This window comes from Eleutherodactylus coqui, chromosome 2 (genome assembly GCF_035609145.1).
Source record: "Eleutherodactylus coqui strain aEleCoq1 chromosome 2, aEleCoq1.hap1, whole genome shotgun sequence".
Classification (NCBI taxonomy): Eukaryota; Metazoa; Chordata; class Amphibia; order Anura; family Eleutherodactylidae; genus Eleutherodactylus; species Eleutherodactylus coqui.
Window position 1 is genome coordinate 12,140,457 of NC_089838.1, and position 24,299 is coordinate 12,164,755.

General features: G+C 44.4%; 1 protein-coding gene across 5 annotated transcripts in view; it reads left to right on the forward strand.

Annotated features, from left to right (window-relative positions):
• SCUBE1 (signal peptide, CUB domain and EGF like domain containing 1) overlaps positions 1 to 24,299 on the forward strand; it is a 298,612-nt gene that overhangs the window by 68,756 nt on the left and 205,557 nt on the right. The gene's annotated exons all lie outside the window — the stretch shown is intronic.

A 24,299-nucleotide genomic window follows, 5' to 3' on the forward strand; every position in this document is an offset into this window, starting at 1 on the left:
TGTCACTGTAGATGAAGCTGAAAGTTGACAGTTCCACTCACATTGTAGCCACCTGGGCTGGTAATTGATGGCACCACTCACATTGAATTCAGTAGGACCATTTACTAACCCAGGACGCTGCTATGCAAACAAAGCTGTCATCTTCTGGCTCCATCCCCACTGACAGCTGGCCCAATATTACCTATTCACTGGAGGTCCCGTCCCTAGCGATGGGCTTCTGCTAATCAGCTTTTGATGACTTATTCCGAAGATCAAGAGTAAAGTACAAAAAAAATTAACTTATGCTGATAGGAAAGAGTGAAGGTAACTGGAACTGAGCTAATATGAAACATAATTCGATGTCGTAGCATCATATTGTATTCGACAATTGACATACTTGTTAATCTGGCCAACGGGATAATACGGTTCATAGGTCCATGTGCCAAAGGCCTCCATACACATTAGGGAAAAACCATTTATACCTGACGATTTCAGCAAGACCAGATGACTGTCTCATTTGTGTGAGGGCCTTCCAACTCTCCACCAACACACGATGTCGGGTTCGTTGAGTTTCAAAGTCCAATCCTTTTTTACTCCCTGGAGATACGCCACCGGTGGAGGTGTCTGATACTGACGTACTTCCCTTTGCCCATTGGCAACACATGAATGCTTTGCGGAAGTTAACGTTCATACGTTTGGGGAAATCAGGAGAAACAACTGTTAGCCGAACGTGCATCTGGCTGACCGGTACTGAAGCTATATGGGTGCCTTAAGACTTCAGTATGTGTAGTTGAAGGACGTTGTACATGACACAGCTATGATATGTGGCCATGTGGGTGGGTCTTCTCTCTTGAATGCAGATGCTCGGTAAATGAAACGCCCCGATAAGTAGTCTATTTATGGAAGTCCGAGTTCCAATGGCTCATACACATGAGCACCATCTGTCTGCTTAGTAATAGACCAAGTATGTAGATTATTATTATAATTATCTAAATATTGCATTAATGTTCATAATAGAACATTTAATTAATAACACGCCGCATCTAATTAGTATATTTTTAGGGGACTCTCGTTCAAAGTTATTGCACTGTATTGTGATTATCACGCCTCTGCGTGGTGATACATGTTTCTGGCTAGTGTATTATGTGGAGATTATCATGCTTGCATTGGATTATATTAGGAGGTGGTTGTGCCATCTAGTTATGGCTGACACCTATGTAATATACTCTGATTATGGTATTATAAGACGATTGTGAACCTACCGCTTGTATTTCTGGGATTATATAAAATAGTTCCTATGTCTCTCCTGGTTCTCCTCCTACCTATCTGACCGCTCTTTCAGTGTCTCCTTTGCTGGCTCTACCTCCCCCCCTCTTCCCCTTGCTGTTGGGGTCCCCCAGGGCTCTGTCCTCGGCCCCCTTCTTTTCTCTATCTACACAGCCCCTATTGGACAAACCATCAGGAGATTTGGCCTCCAATACCACCTGTATGCTGATGACACCCAGCTATACACCTCTGCCCGTGACATCTCTGCACCTTTACTCCAAAATATCACTGACTGTCTGTCCGCTGTCTCTAACACCATGTCCTCTCTCTACCTAAAACTAAACCTCTCTAAGACTGACCTGCTGGTATTTCCACCCTCCACTAACCGACCTCCTCCTGACATCTCCATCTTACTGTGTGGTGCCACCATAACTCCTAGACAACACGCCCGCTGCCTTGGGGTCATATTCGACTCCGATCTCTCCTTTACCTCCAACATCCAATCTCTGGCCCGAACATGTCAGCTGCACCTCAAGAACATCGCAAGAATCCGCTCTTTTCTCACTGTGGAGACGTTAAAAATGCTCACTGTTGCCCTCATCCACTCCCGGCTCGATTATTGCAACTCGTTGCTGATCGGCCTCCCCTGCACCAGACTCTACCCTCTCCAATCCATCCTGAATGCGGCAGCCAGGCTCATCTTCCTGTCCAGCCGCTACTCGGACGCCTCTGCCCTGTGCCGGTCACTGCACTGGCTGCCCGTTAAATACAGAATTCAATTTAAACTCATTACCTTCATCCACAAAGCCCTCCACAGCGCAGCGCCCCCCTATATCGCCTCCCTCGTCTCAATCCATCAACCAGCCCAGGCCCTCCACTCTGCTATCGAAACCAGACTGAACGCCCCTTTAATTCGAACTTCTCATTCCCGCCTCCAAGACTTCTCCAGAGCAGCACCGATCCTCTGGAACGCACTACCAAAGGATACCCGAGCAATCCAGGACTCGCAGAACTTCAGGCGTGCTCTAAAAACGCACCTCTTCAGGGAGGCATACCGCATTCCCTAAACAAACCTCTCTGTACTCCACCTGATAACATGCTCCCTGACCTACTGACTGCAATCCCTGCTAGCCATCATAAACCGCTCTTGCAGTCATACTGTTTCTGCCATCACACGGCTAAATGTCTGACCATTGTGTGTGTATAGCATCCCTCACTCTCCACCTCGCCATACCGTGCACATCTCCAGCCCTTTACCTTCTGTATCCCCCCACTATTCGTAGTATGTAAGCTCGTTGGAGCAGGACCCGCACCCCTATTGTTTCCATCAATTGATTACTATGTAACCGTGGTTCTGTAATCTTTGTACTTTTGTCTTTCTGTATCCCCCCCCGTCTATGTAAGCGCTGCGGGATATGTTGGCGCTATACAAATAAAGTTTATTATTATTATTATTATGTTACATTGTATAACATAAGTATATTTTATAAGTATAATTGTATATTTTACATTGTAAACTGGTTGCCACATTAGAATATAGGATTGTCATTGTAGGTGTTCCAAAATTAATCGGATCTCCCTGTATTACCTTAAAATTCCCCAAACAAGTTTTTTTTTTTGTGTTTTAGTGTAAGCAGGACTAAAAGAAGGTTTCCAGAATGGCCTCTGTTGGGCATTAAAAGGGGTTTTCTGACCTTGCTGCATTGTAGAGAAGGGCAAACAAGAGATAGCCATTACTGACCGGATCAGGAAGGGATGACGTCACATTCATTGCTGACATCACTGCTGCAGTCAGTCACTGGCCTCGGCGGTCACATGCCGTTCGTGCAGACATGACTGTTGAGGTCTTCTACCGGCTGTAGGGATTATGTGAGCAATGATCGCGACATTATCACTTCCTGTTTCAGTGGCAACCGAAGCCGAGGGGATCGGGTCGGCGGTGCTAGACTGGAGTCACAGTGGAATGGTGAGTAGAGGCTGTTTTAGTTTTTACCCCATTCCCTGCCCTAGGGAAAGTTTTTTTTGAAGGTTTGAAAACACCATTACATTACCATGCGTTATATCGGCCAGAGGCAGATAACTATACAAACAAAGGGGAAAAAAACGAACTTGACTCCCCTTCTAAATACACCGCCATTCCGGTCCCAGAAACTCCCGCAGCACCTATGTGCCATTCATCATGCATGTGTAGCCTGTCACTGACCTTGACAGTCATGTGACTAATTTAGCCAATCATTACCCTCAGCGGTCACGTGCCATTGGTGCATGCATAACCGAAGAGGCCTGTGATTGGCTGCTCACATGAAGATTGAACTGCACATGACCACTGCAGGTGCTTCGAGGACTGGAGCCGCAGTGCTAGGGTACCTGGACATTTGAAAATCATGTTTTTTGGGTTTTTTTGCAGTCATCTGCCCTCTCGGTCCAATTTTTAAAAATCTCAGAAAACCGCTTTAGAGACTAAATAATTGGGCAAAGTTTTTTTTTTAAAATCACTGGCGATTTAATTAAAATGGTCAAAATGGAAATCTGCTCTGCATTCACTGATTGTGTAATGTGCTCTTGTTGAGCCCGAGCTTTTACCCAGAAGCCACTCTGAACAAGCCGAGCTGCAGTGTGGGTTGTGTGGAAGGGACAGAGTAGCGCCCTCTGAGGGGGGCAGGAGGTAGATTTCAGACTACTCTACAGTACCCACACACAAGGTAGCTGAGATGAAGAATCTAGAGCAGCCCAACCCTCTCCGTTTTTACGTATGCCTCTTGAAATTACGTTTGCCGTCGACATTCACTTCTCCGTTTTATGGAAGAGATTACAGGTTTAATTGTGTCGTGCTCCGCTAGCATTTTAAGGCATCAGCCGTGAAGAGGTCAACCCATATACAAGCGGAGCTCATTAATGCGCTAATACTCACCATTTCAGGCTTGTTCCCTCTGATTAGTAATGTTATTATCCAAACACCGCTCTGTAGACCGCTTTAATGATTTAATTAGGTCATCAATTGTGCGATTAGCGTGTTCCAGTAGTTGCAAAGATCCTCGTTAGCAGTATGGAGGCGCTGGCCAAATTACCTAATCTTTCCCGGTTATTGGTGATAGAACAAGGATTTCTCTTGTAAAGATAATGAGCTCTCATGGTTCTTTGGCTTACAACAATATGTCACTGTAATGCAGACGGGCCGGACTGCCAGACTCCCAGATTGTCATCCACGTGCCTTAAATGCTGCGTTTTACGGGGGAAAAAAAATACCTTATTAAATTTTAGTGTGATTTTGGAGGAAATTAAAATTTTTCAGTTTTGTGATCTTTTTTCTTGCAGCGTTGTTTTATTTGTGTTTAGTATTCTGAAATGTTTCTTTGTTGAGCCGTCGTATCATTAAAGCAGAAAACATAGAAAAATGTTGGGTGAAAGCAAACACCTGGTCTGGGGACGAAATTCTGTCTCAGGAAGTGTGTATATGTGTATGTATATATGTATGTACGTATGTATGTAAGTATATATGTATGTATATGTGTATGTATATATGTATGTACGTATGTATGTAAGTATATATGTATGTATATGTGTATGTATATATGTATGTACGTATGTATGTAAGTATATATGTATGTATATGTGTATGTATATATGTATGTACGTATGTATGTAAGTATATATGTATGTATATGTGTATGTATGTAAGTATATATGTATGTGCGTATGTATGTAAGTATATATGTATGTATATGTGTATGTATGTAAGTATATATATGTATGTGTGTGTATATATGTATATGTGTATGTATATATGTGTGTATGTATATGTGTATGTATATATGTATGTATGTATATGTGTATGTATATATGTATGTATGTATATGTGTATGTATATATGTATGTATGTGTGTATGTATATATGTATGTGTGTATGTATGTGTGTATATATGTATGTATATATGTATGTATATATGTATATGTGTATGTATATATGTGTGTATGTATATATGTATGTATGTATATATGTGTATGTATATATGTATGTATATATGTGTGTATATATATATATGTGTGTGTGTAAGTATATATGTATGTATGTATGTATATATGTACCCTGTTTCTCTGAAAATAAGACATAGCATGATTTTCCAAAATTTTTGAGGATGCAAAATGATTTTTCAGGCTTTTTGAGGATGCTTGAAATATAAGCCCTACTCCAAAATTAAGCTCTGCTAACAGTTAATTAAAAAAGTCAATTTAAATAGTGTCCAGGCAGCTATACATGTAAAAAACTTAAACCTTTTTGAACAAAAGTCATACAAGACACTGTCTTATTTTCGAGGAAACACGGTATGTATATATGTGTGTATGTGTGTGTGTGTGTAATTTTACCAATTACATCCATTGTTCTTCAGTGCTGAATATGCAGTAATCTTATTAAACCACTTGGCTGAGCATATAGAATAGGATGGTAAGTAATGCATTATAAGAGGGCTACTAAGGGGTAAAATCCGCAAGGGCGCTAAGAAGAGATATCCCAGTGAATATATTGATTATACCATCCTGTAAATATTTGTGGAATGACATTTGGCTGCCCTATAAACAATTGCATACGGCACCTATAGATCCAGGATACCAACGTACATGAATGTACCAAATAGTATTTGCCGCAGTGCCCTTCTTTGGGCTTTGCCGCCTGCAGTATTCCTGGCGCTAACAGACTGACTTTTCTCCTGCCTTTTACGTTTTACAAACTGTATATGTATCTGGTCGCTTCTCATAATAAACCGCTTATTTACATTTTTCCTCCTTGTGGTTTTGTGTCCGATTTCAGGATGCCCTGAGAAAATGCCAACATAAGTCTGTTTTTGTGTAGAAGTTTACATACTAAGTGGAGGTGCGGACGTCCTCCTTCACTATAGGAATTCAGGAGGAAATTCCTCACATGGGCAACAAGTACAAAAAAAAAGCCCAAGTGAAAAAAGTAATTTTCTCCCAACAGATGAAGTCCCGATAATTAGTTAAATTGTGGTTCAAGGCCCCTGGTCGTCAGTGACGTCTGAGAAGGGTCCTGCTAATCGTACATTCACTGGTTTTATGGGGCTGGAATCTCCTGCATGTTTCCAATAGCCTTGTGTAACCAGAGCAGGAAACCGGCCTAATCTCTGGAGTGCTGGGATTATGCCTGTATAGATACCAGAGATCGGGAGCGGAGACAGTATCTGGCATCACTCTGCAAAAACACCCACCGCTAACTTGGACTACTAGTTTTTATTTGTTACTATTTAATCACTTTTGCCATTTTTATCATCTTTATTCCTAGTTTCTTATAATGTTTGATGGTTAAATGAAAGATCTCGTAAGGCTGAGCCCTCATCGCCGGCTTCCTTTTTGCCCATGGGGCAAATTAAAGCAGAAAGAACTGAGTGCTTGCTAGTTATAAGTACCGGCAACCCTCTTGCCAAAATGCCTGTCACCGGCCCTTCCGCAGAAGTGATGCGCAAGAAAAATTGCATATGTTCTATTTTAGGGTGATTCTGTTGAAGAATTGGCCATTCTTCCCTATGGGAGTAGAAAAGAAAATTGCATTGCCCTCACATGTACATGTGAGTGCAATGTGATGTGTTTTTGCTCCCATAGGGAATAATGCATGTGAAAATCACAAATGCAGTGATGCGAATGCAATGCAATTTTGTTGAAAAATGCATCGCAGTTGCATAAAAATCACGGGTTTGCACTTACATGGGCGAGCATGCTATTGGTCCGAAAAACTTTGAGCAATTGGGATGTGTTTTGCAAGACATCGCATTGCTGCAACCTGGCACTTTCAGGCACGTTAAAATCGCATGTTTTTTCAGTAGTAGAAAAAAATTGAGAAATCGTATCACACTCACATGCACATCGCATGGCATGCAAGTGTAATGCAATTTTCTTTGCAGGTCCTTTGAATAATGGGCAAAATAGGACATGCTGCTGTTTTTGTTTATTGTAGCATTGCTGTAAGAGAAAAATCTCTGATGTAACTAGACCCATTTAAAGTAATAAGTTCCATTTCTGTGTGAGCTTGGCTTGCCTCACCTGGGTAAATATAGGCTTAGTATGATATTGCATACTGGCTGTGGGTGCCCATCGCCATGTACTATGATGGCATGCATACACATGTAATACGCCCCAAGATAGAACATGCTGCAATTTTTGTTGCACGCGTAATTTGTGCAATTCGTGTGGGCAGCAACATGGCTGCCTATGGGATATTGGTGATACGCCATTACCATACCCTCGTGTGAGGCAGCCCTGAGGATGAGGCCGTACACCATGTCTGAAGCCACCACAGCACCATGCAATTCTACCATGAATCTATTGGTTTTCCAATGCTCAGTTTTGGCTGTGCGACTTTAGCAGGTCAAACTTCTTAGACCAGGTTTCCATATATCCGGTCTTACTGTTCAAAGCATCTGACACATCAGGTTTAACCCTTTCCAATCCACTGTCTGACCTCTGAAGATATTATGATTTAAGGCTGTACAGCTCCGATGTTGGGAGACGTCCATCGGGGTTCTCTTACTGTATATTGCCAGCCGCTCTGCTGTCGGAGCCTATCCAACATGTCACCTCATGCAGTACTGGCTTTAGCCAGCATATAGCGCCATTGTATAACGGCAGAAAAAGAGTAAGGCCCCTAGGAAAACCAGGATACAAATTGGACTGGAAAGGGTTAAGGCCAGATGCTTCCCAGTGGTGGATAGAAAAACGCTGCATGCAACATTGTTCTATCCAGCTATAGACGCCAAACTGGTTCAGAAAGTACACTTACAAGACGGATCAGTTGGGTCTGGCACCGGCATGAAAGTATTGGCCAGACACATCTGATGAATGGGAGCCCAGCCTTAGGCCGCTTGGGGAAGAGCCTTATCCTCGCTCTGTATACGGAGCTAATATGAATCTGCTTATTCACAGGGCAATATTTGTCATGGCTGTGTTGTAAAGATGAAGCTTGCACTAATTTTGCCTATTTTTGCTCTGTATTTGGTATTATTTTCTATTAGACAAATATAGATCCGTATTTGCCCTGTAGAAAATAAAGCCAATGACAGCAAATACGCCTAAAATACCAATTCCATACAGATTTTTTTCCACTGCGTATGCATGGGATTTATAAAACCTCATGCAGATATATTGTATCTTAAATTGCTGCAGAATCTGCAACAATTCCGCAATGTGTGGATTTAATCTTAAACACCTACAAAAACCATAAACAGGCATTGCATAAGCCACGCGGATGTGAAGCCGTCCGCCATCATCAACCACAACACAGCCTCCCAGGGCTGCACCTTGGCTGTTTGATTATGGCTTCATGCGTAACACATTCCACAACCCAAACACAAGTGATCCTCAGCGATAGGAAAGAATCTCCTAATGAATAGTTGCAGCGGGAAATAGCGTTTTATCATTGCCTAATCCAATGTTCTGAGGAAGGCTCTTGACTGTTTTTCAGTTTTTTTTAAATCTTTTAAAATAGAAATGCGTCAATCCAAAAAATTTTGTTCGACAACTAAAGCATTTTTTCAACAAAATTTCCTATGTTCTTTTTCCCCTCGTACTGCCGGCAGCATCTAGAAATAGCATGCGCTTGCTGAATAAACTGCATTTCCTTTGCTAGCTTGTAGACCTTTAACAGACTAAATTTGGCAAAAGTAGCACCTAAAATAATGAAGCATCAAACCCTGAAAAGTGACGTATTTACTAAGAAATACTCAAGTCTAGTTCTCGAGTACCCCGACAGGTCCTCCTGACTTGAGGATATCCTGTACAGAGAATATCTGTGACACAATACTAAAGAAATCTTGGACACATAACCAGTGGTGGACACTTGGGAACTGAAGTCGAGAAACGCTATAATAAGAGAATGCAGCCCACAGAAGAGGCCACCCACTTCAGATCGGAGTACCGTAGGTTGAGAGTTGAGCGACCGTTGGACAAACTCTCTGGTGAATGATCACTTGGCAGATGCAGCCATGTGATTGTAGTCCATTCTGGAAGTTACAGTTGTACAAAGTAGACCCACATGTTCAGGAACATTGGGCAACGGATGAAAGGTCTTTTTGGAAACGTTCTTCGAAAATTTCCAATGCAGCAGATTTCTTTCCGGATGACACCAGTCTATCATCGGTTGGTTAAAACAGCGATTCATTATTATACGTCACTCAACGAATGATCAGTTTTGGATTTGGTGTAAATCGTCCACTTTTATCAATTTTAGTCTACCGGTAATGTGTTTGTAATAGGATTTTGTTAACTAATTTTTTTCGATCTTTCCAAAAACAGAAAGTTGTAATAATAAGTTCCAAATGTTTTTGCTCTCCCTAGGAGAAACCAAATACTCTTGTAGATATGATACCCTTCAGGGGCTAACAAAAATTACGTTAGGGCTCGGTCAGATGAGCAAATTTCTGCTTCTAAAAAACGGACGTGTGACCGCTATCATTGGAAAGCATTGGTTATAATAGTTGCGGATCACAAACGCGCCTACCATGCGTGAAAACAACGGCTCGTCTGACTGAGCCCTAATGGTCACATGATTTGAGACGACTTGCCCCGTTAACATGACTTATTTATGTTAGCCACTAAAGGTATCATATCTAGAACAGGATTTAGTTTCTCTCACATTTTTTCCTGCCGGCTAACGTGGCACAAAATTTTTGATTTTTGACAAATTGCAAGAAACAATGGTGTAAAATAATAAATATAAATTCTTCAAATATGGCGCATTAGTTAGGGAAAAATACCCGGTTAGTATGTCAGTCGGCGTCCAAATTAAAAATAAAATGAGTGAGTCTGCAGACTTGAAAAACCGTCAGTATATACGGGTATATCAATTGATATAGAGAGCAGAAATAAGCAGACGTTAGCCTATGTGTGCCAAATCCACTCCGATTTATTACTCATCGCGCGTCCTTTTTATAGACATTTCATATATTTAAAATGACGTTGATTACTAAATATAATATATTCTGAAGACCAGGATGCTTTGTCTTCTTGTTTCTGACATATTTCTATCGTTTTTGATTAAAATTACAGGAAAATCATGTTCTTTACAACAAGAAAAAGCCCAAAAAACTATTTAAAAATGTTGCAAAATCCCCAACATTTTTTTCCGTTTGTCATTTTGAGCCTCATTTCTAATAGAGGCAAGAATGTGGAGTGCCTACTGGAGGGATCAAATTCTAATTTCCAGTTACATTTCAAATACATAACAGCAGTGTACAAAAAAAAAAAATCTGTCCATTCTTAACCCTTTACTACCCATAAAATAAAAACTATATATATTTAATGAAAGAAAAAAAAAAGTCAATTTAGATCTAAATCTTGATCTTCGTTGTTTGTGGAAGCTAAAGTCCTGAACGTTCGTACTTCTTTAATTGGTTATTTCAATATCTTACGTTTTTGTAGAAATTGGAATAATTGCATTATTCAAGTAATTGAAGAAAAATAGACAGGGCTTGTTCCTAGTGAAGTTTTTTTTTTTTTTTTTACCTAGCGCAAATTAGGGTGAGGTAGTTCTAACACAATAGGTACTTTGTTTACACACCTAATGATGGTGGTTTATTTATGGAGCAGAGAGTAGTTAATGACTTGGTAAGCATTGCAGAAGGGGCTATAACTCTTCCTCTTCCTCTGAAAAAGCCTTTAGTTCCCGGCCGCTGACTTTCCCTGTATTCCTAATTTACAGAGTTCCTTTCTCCATCCAGCGCTGGGCTGCCAGTTGATTAGTCTTGCGTTATTAGAAACACTCTGAAGTCAACTGAATCGGCTAGAAAACGACCCTTCCTTGACCTTATAAAGCGGAGCGTAATAGACTTGTGTTAGTAGCAGTTACTCATTACTAGTAATTATCTCGCATGAGAAAATCAGATGCAAAACAGCTGTATTTTCTGCCTCCAAAAATGTTTTTTTAATTTACATTTCATTTGCTCGGATTTTCATTTAATTGGCACAATATATTACAGAGATTCGTTAAATTTCTAAAAAAAAAAAAAATTCTGAGATTTTTGTTTTAAAGCCTAATTTTAGAAATTTGTGTTGTTTTATTTAAATCCTTTCTGTAATTCTGCGATATGTGGTCGGTTTAGTCCTTTAGATCCTGAACTCTTTGCTGTTTGCTATGTTCTTTTTGTTAAGCTTTTTGTGTTTATAGGCTTGTTTTTACATTTTCAGAATCATTTAGTGAAATAGTTGTGCAGGTATATATATATATATATATATATTAGAGGTACTATGTTTTATTAAATAAGTTAGGATGTAACATTTTGGGTTTCTACTTTCTGTTCCGTCAGGATGTTTCAGCGTGATTCCCCATTGATCTCTATAGGGCTTTGTGGAGCGCTCGGCTTGTCTCAATTCACTTCCATTCCGTCAGTTTCCTTTTTTCACTGAAACAATTTTTCCATTAAAAAAACTGAAACCTGGCAGAATTTTTTTTTTTGGTTTTTGCATTCTGTTTTTCTTTTTACATTTTTTGTTACATTGATGCAATCGGACAGCTTTCTGTTTGTATACCGTATTTGTGATGTTGGAGGAATTCGTTTTTTCCTCTGCAGATATCACAAGTAAGCTAGAAAAAAATTATTTACACTAAAAAGATGGATGTGTTACCAATAGCGATGAGCGAGCATTGCCCTTAGCGAGTACCTGCCCGCTCGAGACAAAAGGTTCGGGTGCCGGCGGCGGGCAGGGAGCTGCGGGGGAGGGCGGGGAAGAACGGAGGGGAGCTCTCTCTCTCTCCCTCTCTGCCCCCCGCTCCGCCCCTGCTGACTGCCGCTACTCACCGCTCCCCCGTGCCGGCACCCGAACCTTGTGTCTCGAGCGGGCAGGTACTCGCTAAGGGTAATGCTCGCTCGAGCAATTGCCCTTAGCGAGTATGCTTGCTCATCTCTAGTTACCATGGATGCCAAACTGATACAAATGGGAGCTCAGGTTTCTGTTTTTGGACGTTTTTCACATCGGCATACTCTTTTGAATCTTTTTATGTCATTGAAGACAAAATTGTTTAAAAATGGAACCCCAAACATAGATGTTAGCAGAGACTCAGACCGGTTTCACACCTTAAGGGATCTTTCACATGAGCATATCTCGGGCGCCGTTTTCGCGGCCGGCCGATATATGCTACGATCTGATGGATTGGATTCCAATGCATCAGATCCCATGGCCGTATTCCCGGGCCGAAATAGTGCCAGGCGCTTTTACACCGGGCCGGAAAGATAGTCCTGGAATACATCAGCCGCTGCATGGGCTCCTATGGGAGCCAATGAGACCGACTGGAGAAGGAAGATGGGAGGAAGTTTAGCAGCGTGACTGCTGAACTCCCTCCCCCTTCTCACCTCTTCTCTTTTCCCCTCTGGCGGTTTGCAATGAGAGGGGGTGGGACGGGGTCCGTAGCTAAGCTTTGCCCTGTCCCATTGCTGGCTGTGGACAAGGGTCGGGAGATTAGCTCCGCCCCATCCCACCCCCTCCCATTGCAAACAGCTGGAGGGAAGGAGAGAGTAGGTGAGCCGGCAAGGGGGAGGGAAAGGGGAGACAGTTACGATGTCACCCCACACCCAATGGCATTGTGGCCTCAGGGCTGTTATATATGCACTATTTCACAGGGTTATATTGGTTTCTATGACTCAGTGTGCATAAGCCATTACGCTGGAGTTGGTGGAGTGAGCGCTAGCACCACCGTCCGTAGTAATGTGTATATATACCTAATGTATTCGGCGAGGCTGGTAGTCTCTGAGTCTGTATAATCATTTTTTCTGCTGGTACAGCACACATTTCCTTTTTATTTTTCCATATTTAGTAGGGAGGGGGAGGAGGTGAGCTGTGACCATAACCTATTATGAATCATGGCAGACAGGTCTTCTTTTGCCACTGATCTGTCCAATCATTATAGATTTTTCTAGCAACTGCTCACATCACATGGTCAAAATACGTGACTCCGAGTCTAGTGTTAACTATATATAGGTGCCACCTTCCATTATAATATTGATTGTGATCATATGGAGATAATTGCTGAAAGTGATCTTTACAGAACAGGAAGTAGTCGCACTATTATTAGGGCTCCTGCCCATGGACGGATATATCCCGCGAAAAACCAATTGTAAGCGGAGGGGGAAACACAGCATGCTCTATTTTTGTGCAGACGTCAAACTGACGGCTTCCATTGAAGTAAATGGAAGCCGCCCGATCCGCCGCCCATCCACAATCATGTTGCCTAGCGATGGCGCAGGAAAAAACGTTTAAAAAAAATCTGTACTGCACAAGGCCGACGGCTCGCCGTGAGGACCATCCGTAGAACAGGTGAAGAATGAAAGTAACAGGTACGCGTGGACGCCGCTGCTCCCAGGGACAGACTTGTAAAAGACTTGCTCACTTTGGAAATTCCACAGTTGTTAGAGTCGAGTTGTAATCTGCAGAGGAAGCGGACAGCAAGCGGTCAATTTCCCTACAGCGCCATCACAGGAGACATTTAGCATTACATTGGCATGAATGCGCTGTCATTGTAATGCAAAGATGTGCTGGGTCCTCCTTTGCCAGAGACATTCTTAGTAGAGGGTGGGCCACGGAAAAGTAGCCCGCCTCCAACAGGGAGAGTGAGCCAGTAAGTGGATTATTTCTTCCAAAGCTTTAGTGATTTACTGACAGGTTACGGGTGCGGCATGTTGGCCGATCTGCTTGGAAGAAGCAGTATATTCTTAGTTGGTTGTAACACTATTTAAACATGTCTGTAAATCTGTCGTATTTACAGCTGATTCGAAGAAAATTGGGCCCACTATTCGCTTCCTGACTCTGCGCACCAAACGCCAACTTTCTGGTTGTGTCGTGGTGTTCCGTGCACCAGGTGGAGACTTTCAGTAGACCAATACCTTGTATTACCTGATAAATGACAGCACGCGTCATCCATCATAAAGTGCAGCAATAGGACTAAAAGTCCTCTAGCAGTCCTAGTCAGCGACCACGGACTTATGCTTTTAGCTTTGTCGCGCTCTTTCAATTTCCGCACTTACTATTCTGTTAGATTTCAGCACTCGCTGACACGTCGTTCATGATACACCAACTCGCTGGAACGTTGATTTTCGAGGGCCATTTGCAATCTGCTGTTGGATACCACGGACCTCGGGTTTCCCCCCTGACAGAGGTCTCAGCCTCCTCATGTTTGGGACAGACCCGGCTTGGCGCCCTTTCTGACGCAGACTCTGAATACAGCATGGGTTTTTTGCACCTGCGTACTTGTTGATGAAGGCCTCTTGCTTTTCCTTAATTAATCTGTTTGCACATGGCCTTCCACAATAACAATTCGCTGTGGCAGGAAGAACCCCAGGGGGCAGATTTATGACAGCTCTCTATAAGAAAATCTGTATTTGTTGCTCATAGCAACCAATTACAGCGCAGTTTTCACTTAGTCATATGGGCGCATCCGAGTACCGATGCACCCGTCTTCCAGCATAAAGAAGATGAAGAAGAGGTGGGCTACTTTCCCATGGCTCAGTAATAATGCAGTATGTCTCCACCAGAAGTATATGGGTTGGCCGGGCTCAGCTAGAGGTAACGCCCAGGTCACGCCCAAAGCGCCTGATTTGGCTCCCGCATACACATATCTTCACAAAGGTTACAGTCACGCCCACCATGAAGCTTAAGCCATGAGCTTAATTAGCGGTGAAATTGCCCATTCACATGACCGGTAGCTGTGTGTTGCAGGAAAAAATGCGCTGCTGTTCAGAATTCCCTCGGTTGGTAGAAATCCTCCTGATGTCTAAACTACAGACACCTGTCTTATTTTCCGAGCATTGGATGCCGGTAAACTCCCTCCCCCTCCCTTTTTCCCAGCTCCCATGGGAGTCTATGGTAACTCCAGCACAGCGCGCACCAGAGAGGTCGGGTCCTATCTTTTCACGCAGCAGGGAATTTTACTTGTGGGACTTCAGTCGCTCAGGTCCTATTATTTTAGGTGCGGTTTTTTTTCCTATGCGCTTAGAATCCTTTCATCTGAACGCTTCCATAGGAATCCATTGGTTTAATAGTCGAGATTTCTGCGCTTGTAGCTTAGCTGTGCGAACACGCTCATGTGAAAGAGGCCTAAGTGCTGGGAATCCGCAGTGTTGTTTTAGGAAGATTGAGGTTAATGACTGAATCCACAACAGGCGGCCGTCTTTTGAACAACATGGCATTTAATTAGAATGGAAAGGTCGGCGTGTTGTTATAAACATGTCAGAGGGACAAAGCATTACATTCGTCTTCTGGAATGTCAAATGGTTAAATATGAAACACAATTCTCTTACGCAGAAATAAACCAGTCCGAGATCCTGCGCCATGAATCAGTGGAAATGAGCAAACCCCGTGCTCGTCATCCCTCGTTAGGAGAGCTTTATAACAGGCTGTATTTGCACCACTACTTGGGTTTATTAGTTCCGCAGTTTTACACATGATTCATCATTGATCGGTGTATACATGTGTATGTTAGGCGATGCTCACATTGCATTTAAGCCTACCTTAAGCGATACACATGTAGGATTTCCCAATCTGTATCACACATGGAAGACTTCAATGTATGTGTCATGGCGTGCCCCCTTCCACCTCGCCACCTTGCTCACCTCCTCACTCCCTGGTCTCTGCCCATAGGGCTCGCGCACTCTCCCACTCCTTCACACTCACTTAATCTGTCCCCCTCCAATCCTGTCCCTAGATTGCCTATAATAGTCATCCACACCCTATGGTGGATTTTTAAGCAATCGGTCTCCTACTGCTACTTGTGATAAATCCCCTGTTTGTGTCTATTCTGTTTTTGACTCTTGCCTAACCGCCAACTACTCTAATTTCTGTGCTCCCTGACCTTGGCTCTGATTTCTGGACTATGTTATTTCTCATTGCCTGCCCTGACCTTCTGCCTGGACCTCGTTATTGTTTCTGTGCCACCCACCCTGACCTTTACTTTGTTACCGGATGAGCACCTGTTCATACCACCAGGTACTGTGCCTTCGCCTAATGCAGTATCAGCAGCCCCACTACCAAGACTCTCTGTGCATGTAGCATCTTGGGGACCTCTACAGCAAAGGCCACATTCATTTTGGAGGGGGTCAGAAGTAAAAATCAGAGTTACCCAACTGCTGCTTCCTCAGCCAAAAGTCAAACCGGTGTACAGTAAGTCAGATCCACATCATCTGTCTGTGTAAAGCCTTCGATACATTTCTCCCATCTTGTTCTAAAGTGAAGATTTACTTTATATGGGTTATTCCAAGAACAACTTTTATCACTTATCACAGGATAGGGGTTAAAAGCCTGATCTAATCACAAAAATAGGGGTCCTGTGTCCCCCCTCATATTTACTGATGGAATCGCTGTGCCTCCTGCAGTGAGAACGTTATTGAATGTAGCGGTGGTTGCGCACGCGTGGCACCACTCCCTTCATGTTTAATGGGACTGCCGAAGATAGGCAAACGTTTGTGCTCAATTATTTCCATCAGCTCCATTGAAATTAATGGAGTGGTGCCACGCATGCTCTACCACCGTTCTATTTGTTCTGACATCACTGCGTGTGGATGCACTTACCTGGTGAGACCTCTACCGATCAGACTATTATCACCCATCTTATGGATAGGTGATAAAAGTTGGTTTTGGTACAACCCCTTTGACATGGTTGGCTCATGGCAACTCTTTTTATATATTTTTGAGGGTAAATGGATATCCTAGAGAAGTCAGACGATCAAGATCAGTATCCATTAGCTAAAGCATAGTCACTAACAAAATGCAGCTCTCACAATCTGTTGGAAAATCTCCTTTGTGTTATAACGCATTACCATTCTCGACTTCAGGGCCTCCTAGAGAAGAATCTGATAGAATATGGTTAGAGGACAACAAACACCAAAGTTCTCTTTGCCCATACTTCTAAAACTATGCCAGATGCAGTTAATCGGTGAAATCCAGTCAAATTCATCCGGTTATGTCCTAGATATACACAAGAAGATCAAGTCGGTATTATTGTATTTTGACGCCACCGGAAGCTAGCTGTTTGACAGGAGTAATGCCCCTGTCACACCCCTAGCTCCCGATTGGCTCAAGAAGCAAGGGTCCCGGAAGGAGGTCAACTGTATGGGGAAGTGCCGTAGTAAGTGAGCGAGGAGGGCTTGGTGTCTGTTAGCCGCCGCTCACCTACAGCGCTGTTACAGCAGCTTAGCGCCTGTCCTCTGGTCTCCCAGCTGTCCTCCTCCTTCTGCTGTCTGTGGGCCGGTGGCTATAACGCTGAATGTTGGCTGCCTTGTCTCCTAATATGTTGTGCGGGGGGGCGCATGTCTGAAAGTCTCGCCCTCCGCTGCTGCCTCTCTGCTGTAGTGCTACTGTGGGTGGATGGCCCGCCACTACGTCCTGGCTTATGCCACCCGGGGGTAAGAAAAGGGAGGGGTGATGTGGGGGGAAGCGCATTCAGCGGCGCTACCGGAAAGGCCGCTTCACGGCCCTGTGGGTTGCTTCATGGCCACCCCGCTCAGCGCTGTAACACACAGCGGGGTGCATTGTTCTGGGCTGCCACCAGAGAGGGGTTTTCACCAACGGCAATGCACGGCTCCTGCAGGGGCCGGGAAGGAAGGGAGGTGCAGCCCTCCATGGATTGCAGCGGGGTGCTTTCTTCTGCCCGCCCGTCAAGGAGGTAGTTTCAGCTGCCCTGCATAGCAGCGGGGTGCCTTCTTATGGCCGCCTGACTGGGAGTGGGTGCAACCTGGCCGAATGTGCACCTTGGGAAGGAACGGAGGTAAAGGCCTCCCAAAATTGCAGCTGCAGCCTCAGCTTACCTGCAGCACAACCAGCTCTTCCTGCCAATCACGTTCAGGGGGCGTCAATCCCCTGTCAATCTTGACTCCACCAGTTCATTCTGGTGGCATCAAGATACAATTATACTGATCAAGTCTATCATCAAGATCAGTGATGGCGAACCTTTTAGAGACCGAGTGCACAATTCCAGTATGCTGATCCTCCCTTTGAAACTGTCCTCCTAGATTGCCTATAATAGTCATCCACACCCTATGGTGGATTTTTAAGCAATCGGTCTCCTACTGCTACTTGTGATAAATCCCCTGTTTGTGTCTATTCTGTTTTTGACTCTTGCCTAACCGCCAACTACTCTAATTTCTGTGCTCCCTGACCTTGGCTCTGATTTCTGGACTATGTTATTTCTCATTGCCTGCCCTGACCTTCTGCCTGGACCTCGTTATTGTTTCTGTGCCACCCGCCCTGACCTTTACTTCGTTGCCGGATAAGCACCTGTTCATACCACCAGGTACTGTGCCTTCGCCTAATGCAGTATCAGCAGCCCCACTACCAAGACTCTCTGTGCATGTAGCATCTTGGGGACCTCTACAGCAAAGGCCACATTCATTTTGGAGGGGGTCAGAAGTAAAAATCAGAGTTACCCAACTGCTGCTTCCTCAGCCAAAAGTCAAACCGGTGTACAGTAAGTCAGATCCACATCATCTGTCTGTGTAAAGCCTTCGATACATTTCTCCCATCTTGTTCTAAAGTGAAGATTTACTTTATATGGGTTATATGGGTTATTCCAAGAACAACTTTTATCACTTATCACAGGATAGGGGTTAAAAGCCTGATCTAATCACAAAAATAGGGGTCCTGTGTCCCCCCTCATATTTACTGATGGAATCGCTGTGCCTCCTGCAGTGAGAACGTTATTGAATGTAGCGGTGGTTGCGCACGCATGGCACCACTCCCTTCATGTTTAATGGGACTGCCGAAGATAGGCAAACGTTTGTGCTCAACTATTTCCATCAGCTCCATTGAAATTAATGGAGTGGTGCCACGCATGCTCTACCACCGTTCTATTTGTTCTGACATCACTGCGTGTGGATGCACTTACCTGGTGAGACCTCTACCGATCAGACTATTATCACCCATCTTATGGATAGGTGATAAAAGTTGGTTTTGGTACAACCCCTTTGACATGGTTGGCTCATGGCAACTCTTTTTATATATTTTTGAGGGTAAATGGATATCCTAGAGAAGTCAGACGATCAAGATCAGTATCCATTAGCTAAAGCATAGTCACTAACAAAATGCAGCTCTCACAATCTGTTGGAAAATCTCCTTTGTGTTATAACGCATTACCATTCTCGACTTCAGGGCCTCCTAGAGAAGAATCTGATAGAATATGGTTAGAGGACAACAAACACCAAAGTTCTCTTTGCCCATACTTCTAAAACTATGCCAGATGCAGTTAATCGGTGAAATCCAGTCAAATTCATCCGGTTATGTCCTAGATATACACAAGAAGATCAAGTCGGTATTATTGTATTTTGACGCCACCGGAAGCTAGCTGTTTGACAGGAGTAATGCCCCTGTCACACCCCTAGCTCCCGATTGGCTCAAGAAGCAAGGGTCCCGGAAGGAGGTCAACTGTATGGGGAAGTGCCGTAGTAAGTGAGCGAGGAGGGCTTGGTGTCTGTTAGCCGCCGCTCACCTACAGCGCTGTTACAGCAGCTTAGCGCCTGTCCTCTGGTCTCCCAGCTGTCCTCCTCCTTCTGCTGTCTGTGGGCCGGTGGCTATAACGCTGAATGTTGGCTGCCTTGTCTCCTAATACGTTGTGCGGGGGGGCGCATGTCTGAAAGTCTCGCCCTCCGCTGCTGCCTCTCTGCTGTAGTGCTACTGTGGGTGGATGGCCCGCCACTACGTCCTGGCTTATGCCACCCGGGGGTAAGAAAAGGGAGGGGTGATGTGGGGGGAAGCGCATTCAGCGGCGCTACCGGAAAGGCCGCTTCACGGCCCTGTGGGTTGCTTCATGGCCACCCCGCTCAGCGCTGTAACACACAGCGGGGTGCATTGTTCTGGGCTGCCACCAGAGAGGGGTTTTCACCAACGGCAATGCACGGCTCCTGCAGGGGCCGGGAAGGAAGGGAGGTGCAGCCCTCCATGGATTGCAGCGGGGTGCTTTCTTCTGCCCGCCCGTCAAGGAGGTAGTTTCAGCTGCCCTGCATAGCAGCGGGGTGCCTTCTTATGGCCGCCTGACTGGGAGTGGGTGCAACCTGGCCGAATGTGCACCTTGGGAAGGAACGGAGGTAAAGGCCTCCCAAAATTGCAGCTGCAGCCTCAGCTTACCTGCAGCACAACCAGCTCTTCCTGCCAATCACGTTCAGGGGGCGTCAATCCCCTGTCAATCTTGACTCCACCAGTTCATTCTGGTGGCATCAAGATACAATTATACTGATCAAGTCTATCATCAAGATCAGTGATGGCGAACCTTTTAGAGACCGAGTGCACAATCTGCAACCTAAAACCCACATATCTATGGCAAAATGGCCAACATGTCAGGGAGCGGGGATTATCACGACGTATGATTTTACCTCCGTCATTATAAAAAGAACAGGGCTGTTTTAAATTAGACAGGGTGTAGATTTTGACTGCTTTTTGGATGCTGAAATGCTGCGGAATTTGCCACAGAAATTTCCACTGAGGACATTCTGCAGCATTTCCGCCACGTGTAAATGTTCCCCAGCAGTAATAGTGACCCCCGCAGTGGCTTCAGTAGTAATAGTGCCCCCATAGTAGCCTCAGTAGTAATAGTGGCCTCAACAGTAATAGTGCCCCCCCTCAGTAGTAATAGTAAACTTCACAGTAGACCCAGTTGTAATAGTGACCCCCATAGTGGTTTAAGTAGTAATAGTAACCCCCACAGCGACCCCAGTAGTAATAGTGACCCCCCCCACAGCGGCCTCAGTAATAGTGACCCCCACAGTGGCCCCAGTAGTAATAGTGACCCCCACAGTAGTCTCAGTAGTAATAGTGATCCCCCCACAGCAGCCCCAGTAATAATAGTGCCCTTCAGAGACCCATATACTTACCTCCTCCTCATCATCAAAGCACGCTACTCCTCTGCTCGGCGCTGCTGCGGACATCAGTGTATGCGTCCGGACGCCTCCTCCTCTCTGCTCTTGGGGAACTATACTTCACTAGTGTTCACTACCGTGGTGAGCAGTCGCCGGCGCGCATCCCAGCAGTAAGGGCTCTGCTTGCCGCCTTTGGAACGCATGCCACAGGTTCCCTTCCACTGATCTAGATCCACCACTAATCTGCCAGATTCCTGTAGAGTCTTTCATTCCAGAAATTAGTGGTGTTCCAAGGCCTCAGACTTTACAACGTGACCTCCTCACATGCATCTAAAAGATCATTTTGACTGCACTTCCTGTTTTAAAGTGAGTCTGAAAATATAGTTTTCTGTGTTTGGATTCAATATTCTCCTGTTAAAAACTGCAGCTAGGACTCCTAGAGAAAGGCTGTGAGTCCTGATTCCTCCATTCACTCACAGTACCCTACAGCACTACCTGTGCATACACCTACATAGGAAAAGCTGTCAGTCTCTGTATACAGGCAAGGGAAGCAGACTTTATCTGAGTGGGTGGGGGGAGCAAGACTCACAGGCTCTCTCTATGAGCAGGTGGGGGAAGCTGTACTCACAGGCTTTCTCTACGAGTGGGTGGAGAAGACGGACTCACAGGCTTTCCCTATGAGTGAATACGGGAAGCAGGACTCCCAGGCCTTCTCTATGAGTAGACAGGGAAGCAGAACTTTCTCTGAGTAGGCAGGAAAGCAGGAATCACAGGCCTTCTCTACGAGTGGGTGGGGGAAGCAGGACTCACAGGCTTTTTCTACGAGTGGGTGGGGAAGCAGGACTCGGAGGTTTTCTCTACGAGTGGGCAGGGAAGCAGAACTCACAGGCTTGCTCTACAAGTACACGGGGGAACAGGAGTCACAGGCTTTCTCTAGGAGTGGGTGGGGGAAGCAGAGCTCAAAGGCTTTCTCTACGAGTGGGTGAGGGAAGCAGGACTCACAGGCCTTCTCTACTAGTGGGTGGGGGAAGCAGGACTCACAGGACTTCTCTACTAGTGGGTGGGGGAAGCAGGACTCACAGGCTTGCTCTACGAGTGGGTGGGGAAAGCAGGACGCACAGGCCTTCTCTACGAGTAGGTGGAGGAAGCAGGAGTCACAGGCTGTCTCTACGAGTAGACGGGGGAACAGGACTCACAGGCTTTCTCTACGAGTGGGTGGGGGAAGCAGGACTCAGGCTTTCTCTACGAGTGGATGAGGGAAGCAGAGCTCAAAGGCTTTCTCTACGAGTCGGTGAGGGAAGCAGGACTCACAGGCCTTCTCTACGAGTGGGTGGGGGAAGCAGGACTCACAGGCCTTCTCTACAAGTGGATGGGGGAAGCAGGACTCACAGGCTTGCTCTACGAGTGGGTGGAGGAAACAGGACTCACAGGCTTTCTCTATGAGTGGACAGGAAAGCAGGACTCACATGCCTTTTCTACGAGTGGGCAGGGAAGCAGAACTCACAGGGTTTCTCTGAGTGGGTCGATTACCATGACACATAGTCTTCCTCAATGAGTCCTGGCAGGTTGGCTAGGCTATGTAAATTAGATAAGTCATCTTAATTCACTGATTTTGATGTCATACACTGATGATCTCATGTGTAAAAGTTCTCCAAGCTGCCCCCTAATGCCATGTTCAGGGAAAGAGGGATCAGTCATGTTGTGCTTCAATCTGCCTAATTTTTTATCCCACTTGAGACGAGTCACTGCTAGATGCTAAGCCCTCACGCACATTTACGGTGAAGTGGGGAGATATAAAGCTGTAGACTACGGTCTTCAGCATCAGATCCACTGCTAACATGAACAACTACAAAAAGGGTCAAACCAATTGATGTTATGCGGTTCCCAAACCAGGATTCAGAAGGCTTTACTGAAAAATTTAGAACAAATTGAACTTTTCTAGATGGGCGTTGTAGCATAAGGCAAAGAGCCTTGCAGATATTTACCGAGACACATACTCTGTAGATATAAATGTTTTGGACGCCTTAACCAAATACGGTGTAACCCTTTTTTATATCTTACTATATTATTACTATTAGGATGAGTTTTGTACATTTCCAGTTTACATAAGAGCTCTTCGGGAAAATCACGAGTTTTCCCTGCTTTTTGCAGGCAGCACTTGCTTTTTAAGTAGCTTCTAGGCAGCGATGTAGAATGAAGTTACTTCAAGGTTTGATCAGCGAGGGTCTATAGTAATAGGTTCAAGCTTCTAGAGCCGCTTGATAAAGTGCTGGTAAATTTGATTATATACTCCCGAAGCTTCCTGAACACTGAGCCCTGGAAATTAAAAAGACGTGATTAATGAAATACAATCTTCTAGACAGTATTTAGCTGGAGTCTGTTTTGGCTTTGCTACAGGTAAAATGTGAAAGCGCAAAGCTATTGGTAAGAGGTTCATTGAAATATCATAAACTTTCATCATCCGAGCATGGGAAGCATAAATCCATGTTCTTATCAGCCACTAGAAAAGGGATTTAGAAGCACTCATTTAAATAAAACAGTAGAGTCTTGGCTGGGGCTGTGCAGTCGATCTGCGGTCTGAGGCTACAACAGACTTGATACACTTTCTTAAAGAAAACATTCCCAGACTCCCCCTTTTATGCTTTTTTTTCCCCCCAAGTTTCCTTTTTCCTGCTTCTGTCAAAGCTGTCAAACCAATTTCCTCATTCTACATGGCAAAGCCACAAAACTAGATTACAAAAATTGAATGCACATGTTAATTGTGGCTTTCGCGTTTCGAGTTTGGAGTAAATAGTTTAGTGCAAATTTGAAAGGTTTATGGGGTCATTTGAAAATTACTCGGAAGCGCAACATGACAAAAAAAGGATATGTCAAACGGTGACTACAAATTTTGACTATATTATTAATATAATTATTAAAGAGGGAGTTTGCTTTAGAAAACCAATTTTCAAATATTGTTACAAGTAATTCAGAGTTAATACCAGTAGTGGAGATTCCTCTATCCAGGAGCCTTATCGATCAGCCAGAAGTGCTACAAAAAGAGTCTATTTCTCTCTAGGACTCAGCTTAGTAATCTATTGAATGAAGAGCTATTTCATTTAAATAGCATATGTGTCATGCTTTATTTCCCCTGAGGGGGCACTGCAGGAGAACTCAACACTTGCTGCTAGGTTCCCGCAAATATTACAGATTATCGGTTGGGGTTCCAGCGGCTGGACATCC